This window comes from Nicotiana attenuata, unplaced genomic scaffold, assembly GCF_001879085.1.
Source record: "Nicotiana attenuata strain UT unplaced genomic scaffold, NIATTr2, whole genome shotgun sequence".
NCBI lineage: Eukaryota > Viridiplantae > Streptophyta > Magnoliopsida > Solanales > Solanaceae > Nicotiana > Nicotiana attenuata.
In genome coordinates, this window is record NW_017671123.1 from 171,426 (window position 1) to 181,114 (window position 9,689).

Sequence of the window (9,689 nt, forward strand, 5' to 3'; positions counted from 1 at the left end):
GGCTTGGCACTTACTGAGTACCGCTGTGGTGTACTCATGCCCTTCCTGCGCATGTGTTTTTTTTTCATGTGCAGATCATCCAGGTACCTCTACTCAGGCGCCCTATCAGTGAGGCAGGAGGACTACAGAGACTTCGAGGTAGATCTGCTGCGTCCGCAGACCGACGAGTCTCCCTCTTATTCTATCTTTAGTACTTAGTTTTTCCTTCTTTCGGTTGTTAGAAATTCTGGAGTTTGGAACCTTTACTATACACTTCTGTAGCCTGTGTTGCTCGTGAGTTTCCGGGTTTTGGGAATTGTTTTAGACTTGTGATATTGAGTTGTACTTGCCAAGCGGCATTCAGTACAGTTTCTTTTAGATATTTGATTTGATTTTGTCTATTTTTCCCCAATTAATATATTTCCGCAAATGTTAGGCTTACTTGGTCATGGGGACCAGGTGCCGTCATGACATGTTCACGATTGGTGAACTAGGGTCGTGACATTCCAGCATCACTTTGGTTCCTTTTATCCTCTGGCATATTTGAAAAACCAGAAATGATAATCTTTTCAACAACCTCCACAACCTCATTCACCCACCAACCATCCTCTTCCACGTTATCGAATTTCTCACCGTATCTCCTATAAAACCAACAATCCATTCTGCTCATGTCCAACATTAAATGGCACCCCCTTAAAGCTCCCTTTTTCAAACTTAACACCGATGGCTCCTTTAACCCTGAAACACTGCAAGCATCCGCCGGAGGAGTTATCCGAAATCACCAAGGACAGTGGATCAGAGGCTTCACTATGCTAATTATTTGCTCTACTGCTTTAGAATCTGAACTTCGAACTTTGATTCTGTCTTCCGGGTGAAGGTCCCCAGCTTGCAACTGACCTACTTCTCCTACCCTTAAAGAATGAAACCAATTCACAGGTACTTATCTCCATGATCCGCAATGGGAATGGTGTATACTCACATCTTGTTTTTGATTGCAGAACCTTACTCCACCAACTATAGACAGTCACACTTGACCACATCTATCGGGGGGAAAACGGTGTAGCAGACGCTCTAGCAAAACATGGCATGCTCCTAACTCCTTCTGAAGGCCAACTGCAGTGGAGTCCCATAAATTTTATGTCTCCCCCACCCTTTACTTTCGATGTTTCAATAAGGACCTTTCGGAAGTTACTGTACTACGATTGGTCCCCCTTTGTAATAATGTTACTGTTTAGCTTTTAATATAATTGTATCCTTATTAGCAAAAAAAAGACAGACATGGGGGAGGGGATCCTATGTCATTGCGTGTGTGTGTGTGTGTGTGTGTATTCTAAATTTTTTACTATCCCAACGGTATTATTAGTTCTTCATTCTCTGATTGTGATGAGCCTATTTGAATTTTTTTCTACGTCTTATATAAAAAGAAAAAATTCTATAAAAGTTTATAATCAAGTATAACTATGAAAGAATTTCAATGTCTTTACCCTAAAATTTGGATAACAGTTTAACTTATAATGTGGTTTTAAGGATATGTGCACCTAATACCATTTGATAAACGTAAAGATAAGTGATGAAAATTGACAATAATATAAAGCAAACCAGCATTTGGATAGAGCCCTTGAGCTCGGACACCCTCGAGCTAGTTATGCAAGAATAGTTAAAGACACAATAAGCTGATGAACAAGAAAGTAAGCTGAGAAATATTATATTGCTTTGATATTCGTGAATGTTAGGTCTCTACAAATGATGGGGACTCCTCTTTATATGGTAGGTGAATCCTAATTATGGTATAATTCTAATTACAGAAGAAAATACCATGATTATCCTAAACAACCGCCCTTGATTTGATCCGTTCCGGGATCTCCGCCGTGATTTTCGACTTGTTAGAGATGTTTCGCTTTTTCGTTACTGCGCTTTGCCTGAAGTTTGTCATATTCGATCCCGATCGCTACTGGCGTCGATCTCGACAGGCACCTCGATCCTCGAATTAACTACCTTGTCTTCGTGCTCTGGTCTAATCCACCACGAGGCTGACCCTCGACCCAATTCCGTGGTCTCGATCGAATAGCAAAATCGGGTAAGCCCGGTTTTAATCGTATACAAATAGTCCCCTCTTTTTTTGGAATGTAATGACAAGAAACGAATTGAGGCTTCCGAACTTGTTCTCGAATTTATCGTGACGTACGCGGCAGAGGTGATCGAAACATCCCATCGGTTCAATGTCCCAGGCATTTAAGGCACGTTAGTTGCTGGTCGACCATTATCACCCTTGAACCGTTGCCATGAAACCCTTAAATAGATCCCTTTTCAATTTTTTAACTTTGACCTTCAATTTCTTCCACTCTAATCTTCAGAAATCTTTGCATTTTCCAAGTTCTTCTTCTATAAATCATCAAGTTTCTTTGTTAAGCTCTTCTTAACACCAAATCTCCTACTCTCGGTTCTTACCCATTCTTAAAAAATGGCTAAGACTTCCAAAACTGTCCCTCATAAAGAAAATGCCTCTTCTTCAAAATCTGCCGGCGGCGTCGCCGCGGCGGAATATCCTTTCGCAGACTTCGTTCCGATGAAGTGTGAGATTGTCTCCGATTTCAAGGTGGAAAACACACCCTCGACACCGGGGCGATGTGAGCCCATGTCGAGGTACATGTGTACAATACTGCGCGTCTCCTCGAGAAGGTAAAAGAGGAGTGCAACTGGGTCGACAAGGATATTGTAGTGCCTAGCCCTAAAGAATCCATCACTACTTACAAGGAGGGGTATTTGAATGTCTACACCTACCCCTTCACAATATGTACCTTGGACCCTATCATCGTTGCCTTTTATAAGAGGTACGATGTCACTCTGGGCAAGATCCATCCATCATTTTGGACGATCGTTCTCCTCCTCCGATTCTCATGAGTAAGATCGAGGGGCATACTTTTACCCTCGATCATCTCATGCGCCTCTACGGCCCTTGGATTTATTGAGGAGGCATGATCAAGCTTTATCATCGAGCTACCAAACCCCTATTCTCGAGTATAGACAAGACCCGAGACCGAGGTTGGATGGGCAAGTTCGTGCGAATAAGGACCTCAAACCTCATCCCCGTCGGAGATATGTCGTTCCCCGAGAGGGGGAACATGGAACATAAGTGTTTTCTTGGCCTTCCGAGTACCTATTATTGCCATTCATGCTTTCTTCCTTTCCCCTCATCAATTTTTTTTTTTTATGTTGCAGCCAAGGGTGTTGTGCCGGAAGTGATCCCCGACCTGAGGCAATGGGTCGAGGGATTGGTGTCTCAAAAATTATACTCCGAGCGCGCCTAGATGGAGTTGTCGAGGGGCCGATGGGAGGCTCGAAACCACGATAATTTTCATTTTTCTTTGCAGAGTTTTCATTTGTACTTTATTTCCGTACCTATTCATTTTCTCATTTTGCAGGTCTTGAGAAGGATGTGCCGATGAGGCCCGCTTCTGCTGAAGAACTGGCGCTTCTTTCTACGTCTGCCCCAAAGCAGGGCAAGGAGAAGAAAAAAAAGAGGCTCCGAGCTCCTCAAGCGTGGAGAAGAAAAAACCAGCCAGAAGGCCCAGCAAACCAAACGGAGAGGTCATCCCCTTAACTCTGGAGTCCCTCCACCAGTTAGCAGATAATACCGAAGACGAGGATAAAGAAGAAGATTCCGGTTTGGTGCACCGTGTGTGGACTAACACTGAGGTTAAAAGAACCACTGAACAGGCAGGGGTCGAAGCTGCTTTGCCCCGGTCTACTGAGTCATCGAGAGTTGAAGATGCTTCACCTCAAGATAGAGAGGCCATCGAGGAGCCAGTTGAGACCGGGGCACAAACCAAACTCGAGGTTCCCCAGAATGAAGGTGATGCCTCCAAAGATCCCTTTGGGGCAATAGTGGTTGGGGATTCCTCCTCATTCCCTCCAGTCCCGGATTCGATGATTCGTGGCGCCCATGCTGCGGAGACTTATCATGGAGAGGGGGCCCAGGGGGAGGAAGACTTTTTTCGTGGCTATTTTGCCGACATAGAAGATGTCACTGACCAATCAGTTCCCGGCTCCCAGCGTTGATACAGACTGGAAATGGCCTCTTATCATCTCGATCCCGGAGGATACACAAGTTTTTTCTACCCCCATAGGGGTGGCAAGCTATCTTCGATGCCTGGTCACTGAGGAGGATCAAGCCAAAATGGATGTAGTGGATGTTGCCTGCTTGTTCAACGAGTCCCAGCATGCCCTGAATTGGGTAAGTTCAAGGGTCATTGTTTTTTCATGATTTTTGTCACGTAAATGTTCCTAACCTTAATTCTTTTCTTGAAGGCTTCGGTGTTGCACCACGAGGCCTTTTTTCGAGCCCTAGAGGAATGCAAGGTCGAGGTTCAAGGCCTTACTAAAAGGTGCAACACTTATAAGATTCTCAGTGAGAAGCTTCAGGCGGACCTGTTGGAGGCCCAGAACGCACATGAAGAGATGGCCGAGCAGGCATTCCAAATTCTTCATGATAGTGAGGACGAATCGGAAACGACTAACAAACCCATTCTGCAGGATCGACAGAGGCTCGAACAGATCAAAGGCTTTCAAGGGCAAATAGATGAAGTGCGAGCTGAGGCCGAGCGGTTTAAGGGGTGTATGGACGTCCCGGCTGCACAAAAAGAGACCGTTCAAGCAGAGCTATATTCTGCCAAGTCGCAACTTCGCCGGGCAAAGGAAAAAGCCTCGGCCCAGGCGAAGAAAGCTGAGGTACTGGAAGCTAACCTAGCCAAGTTGGCCGAGGAACTCGACGTTGCCAGATCCGAAGTGGTTACGACCAATAATAAGGCCCAGGATATCGCAGATCAATACAAAGCAGATGCTGAGGCCACCCTCGAGCAAGCTAGGGGCATGGTCAATCATTCGAGGTGGCAGGCTCGAAGGGAAGTTCTCGAGGACATCCTAGTTTGCAGTATCGACATACACGCTGAGCTTGAGATCGCCAAGGCTGCGGAAGCAATGGCACGGAAATTAGCGTTCCCCGATGAGGATTCCAAGGATGCGAGCGGATCTGGTGGAGAAGATTTTGAGGGCGAAGAAGCTGCCTCCGAAGAAAACTAGGCCCTTAGGATTAGTAGTATTTCTTTTAAGGCTGTCTCTGGCCTTTGTAAAAAGTTTTAGATTGGACCAAATGGTGCTTGTAAGAGAAATTTTGGTATATAAAATTTTCCTTTTTGAATTTTCCTTGTGTTGTCTTGACTTGTTTCAATTTCCGCCTCATACAAATTTTGTTTCGACCTTGTCTTGGAAATTTTTACAAGTGTGAGGCTTGGGCAGTTAGATCAATATCGGACTAGTGCAGTCTCTATTGTCGAGCAAGTATTTGCTTGAACTCGAAGTATGATGACCCTTAGGTCTTAGTTGAGTGAGGATGACTTTTCGAACAAAAAGATAAAATGGCTCCTAGGCTCTTGAATTAGGTCGATATGGCCTTAAAAGAGTGGGTTTTTCCCTTTTTCGGCTTAAAAAGTTTTAATCATATAAAAAGTTGTTATGCCTTAGCACGTGATAAATCTGTACCCATTAGGATTCAGTGTTATCGAAAAACTTTGTTATGTCTTAGCATATGTTTGATCGAGAGTTCGAACAATTTGGTACCTCTTAAGGTTTTTGAGGGTTGGTATTATCAAAACCCTTTGTAACTTTGCTGAGGGTAGCCTTTTCTAACCGGTTTTATGAAAATATTTGAAGGCCTGTTTGATTACGGAATTCGAACGTCTCCGAACCGTGTTAGTTTGGTCATAGCCTTTAACTTGAGATTTGCCCATTGGGCTTGTTTCTCGATTATACTTCAAACTTGTTCAAAGTATTAGTCCCCGAGTGGGGTGGCCGTGGCCTGTAAAATCGAGGATTTCCTTTTTAAGGTCTTATGATTTTGAAGTTTAATAATTCGAGCATGTCGATTTTCGGATGGTAGTCCCCAAGTACGGGTTAATTGCTCGAGCTTTAGTTGCGATTGGCTCTTGAGCCGGTTTCTATAATATATCATAAGTATGAAATTGTAAAGTAGAAATTTCACTAAGGCATGGAACACCTGATAAGGAAAAGTACTTCTTTCAATAGATCATTCATGCGTATATGTTTTGTCATTAGGGCTCGGGCAATCTACATGGGCACGGTTCATTTGACCGTTTGTCCCTTTACAAAATTTTCCTATCGAGACCCCGTTGACATGAAGCATCTTCCTTGAAAACATAACATCCGAGGGTGATGCCCCTCAGTATTCGAGATTGATTATAAGGAAGCCTCGGATACTGTTGACTTGCCCCCAGGTAGCACAAATAATTGTTGCCTCGTTAAAAACCTCGCCGGAAAAACCCATTTGGGACAAAAACCAATCTAAGGGAAAAAGAGTGCAACGCGTGCTTTAAAACCTGAGGTCTTCGTGTTGAAGAATTTCCCGATGTTTTCGATCGAACACCTTCAATAAGTTAGTATCAAATATAAATGAAAAAAGGAGAGAGTCATACCTTAGCAATAGTATCATTTGAAGAGTGATATGTTCCAATTATTTGTCAATTGTTCGCCATTCATCGTGTCAAGTTGGTAAGATCCCTTTCCGATGACACCGAGGACCTGATATGGTCCTTCCCAATTTGGGTCGAGTTTCCCCTCGTTTGGGTCTCGAGTGTTGATGGTGACTTTTCTCAGAACTAAGTCCCCTATTTTGAAGTGTCGAAGATTGGCCCTTTGATTGTAGTATCTTTCGATTCGCTGTTTCTGGGCGGCCATCCGAACGAGGGCGGCTTCCTATTTTTCGTCTAGCAATTCGAGGCTTGTATTCATAGCCTCGTGATTTAATTCTTCTATTGTGTATAGAAACCTGATGCTTGGCTCCCCGACTTCGACCGTGATCAGAGCTTCGGTGCCATATACTAAGGAGAATGGCGTTGCCCCCGTACTGGATTTTGTCGTTGTCCGATATGTCCAAAGGACATCGGGCAAAATTTCTCTCTATTTTCCCTTAGCGTCGTTCAACCTTTTCTTTAGGTTCTGAATGATGGCCTTGTTCATTGATTCGGCCTGTCCATTCCCAGTAGGATGATATGACGTCGACAGGATCCTTTTTATCTTGTGATCTTCGAGGAACTTTGTTATTTTGTTGTCGATGAATTGTTTCCCATTGTTGCATACGATCTCAGCGGGTATCCCGAATCGACATATGATGTGATCCCAAATGAAGTCTATGACTTCTTTTTCTCTGACTTTCTCGAAGGCCTGTGCTTCAACCCACTTAGATAAATAGTCAGTCATAAATAAATTGAACTTAGCTTTACCTGGGGCTGATGGCAGAGGGACGACGATATCCATTCCCCATTTCATGAACGTCCATGGGAATAGGACTGAATGAAGTTGCTCCCCAGACTGGTGGATCATTGGTGCATCTCTTTGGCATTTGTCGCATTTTCGAACGAACTACTTAATATCTTTTTCCATACCGTCCCAATAGTATCCTGCTCTGATGACTTTGTGAACCAGTGATTTGGCATCGGAATGATTCCCGCAAGTACCCTTGTGAATTTCTCGTAGGATGTAGTCGGTGTCTCCCGGACCTAAACATATTGCCAATGGCCCATCGAACATCCTCCTGTACAATGTTCCATCTTCGGCCAATGTGAATCGTGCAGCTTTTGTTTGTAGAGTCCTTGATTCCTTAGGGTCCGACGAAAGTTTCCCATTCTTTAGATAATCGATATATTTGTTACTCCAATCCCAAGTTAGGCTTGTGGAGTTTATTTCGGCATGTCCTTCTTTGACTATCGACTTTGAAAGTTGTACGACAGTCCCCGAGCTAATTTCGTCATCTTCGACCGATGAACCCAAATTTGCAAGGGCATCGGCCTCACTGTTTTGCTCTCGAGGTACATGCTGTAGGGTCCATTTTTTGAATCGGTGTAGGGTTACCTGCAATTTGTCCAAGTACCTCTGCATTCGATTTTCTCGAACCTCAAAGGTTTTGTTGATTTGGTTAACCACAAGTTGGGAATCACAGTTAGCTTCGATGACCTCTTCTCCCAAACATTTAGCCAGCTCGAGACCTGCAATCATGCCTCATACTCGGCCTCGTTGTTAGTCAATTTAGGGGTTTTGATAGATTGTCTAATTGTATTTCCTGTGGGTGGCTTCAAAATGATGCCTAGCCCGGACCCCTTCATATTCAAAGCACCATCTGTGAAAAGGGTCCACACCCCCGAGGATTTACCCAATTTTAGCAATAGTTCCTTTTCGACCTCGGGCACGAGAGCTGGTGTAAAGTCGGCCACGAAGTCTGCTAAGATTTGAGACTTGATGGCCATTAGGGTTGATACTCGATATCGTACCTACTGATTTTGACGGCTTGTTTGGCCAGTCGGCCCGAGAGTTCGGGCTTGTGCAAAATGTTGCGAAGGGGGTAAATGGTTACAACACAAATTGGGTGACATTGAAAATACGGTTTTAATTTCCTAGAGGCGCTTATTAGAGCAAGAGATAATTTTCCTAAGTGTGGGTACCGGGTCTCGGCTTCACCTAAAGTTCAGCTAACGTAATAAATAGGAAATTGCGTACCTTGCTCTTCTCGAACTAGGATACCACTTACCGCGACCTCCGAGATTGCCAAATATAAGTAGAGTTGCTCGTCTGCTTTCGGAGTCTGAAGCAACAGTGGGCTCGAAAGATACCACTTTAATTCTTCCAATGCTTGCTGGCATTCCGGGGTCCAAGAGAAATTATTCTTCTTTTTGAGCAGTGAGAAGAATCTATGACTTCGATCCGAAGACCTCGAGATAAACCGGCCTAAAGCGGCTATCCGTCCTGTTAACCTTTTACAACCTTAATGCTGTCCATGACTGTAATGTCTTCGATTTCCTTGATTTTATCGGGGTTGATATCGATTCCCTGATTTGACACCATAAAGCCGAAGAACTTTCTTGAACCGACCCCGAATGCACATTTCTCGGGGTTGAGCTTCATGTTGTATTTTCTCAATATGTCAAAGTTTCCTGCAAATGTATCAAATGGTCCTCTGCGCGCAAGGACTTAACTAGCATGTGATCAATATAATCCTCCATTGATTTACCTATTTATTCTTCGAATATTCGATTTACTAGGCGTTGATAAGTAGCACCAGCATTTTTTTAGCCCAAACGGCATTACATTATAGCAATAAGTACCGTACTTAGTGATAAATGAAGTCTTTTCCTGATCCTCTGGGTTCATTTGTATTTGGTTGTACCCGGAGTAGGCATCGAGAAAGCTGAGGATCTCGTGGCCGGCCGTGGCTTTGATCATTTGATCGATATTCTGCAGAGGAAAAGAATCCTTAGGGCATGCTTTGTTTAAGTCTTTGTAGTCTACGCACATCCTAAGTTTGTTCCCCTTCTTGGGGACTACAACTACGTTTGCCAACCATTCGGGATATTTTACTTCCCGAACGGATCCTATTTTGAGAAGTTTGGTTACCTCGCCCTTGATGAATGCATGCTTTACCTCGGACTGTGTCCTTCTCTTTTGCTTTACCGGTCTGAACTTTGGGTCCAAACTCAATCTATGGGTGGTAATCTCCGGTGGGATCTCTGTCATGTTAAGGTGGGACCAAGCAAAACAATCCATATTTTTAATAAGGAATTTAATGAGTTTTTCCCTGAGCTCGGGAGTTAACCCCGTGCCTAGGTATACCTTTCTTTCGGGCAGATGCTCGATCAGTATGACTT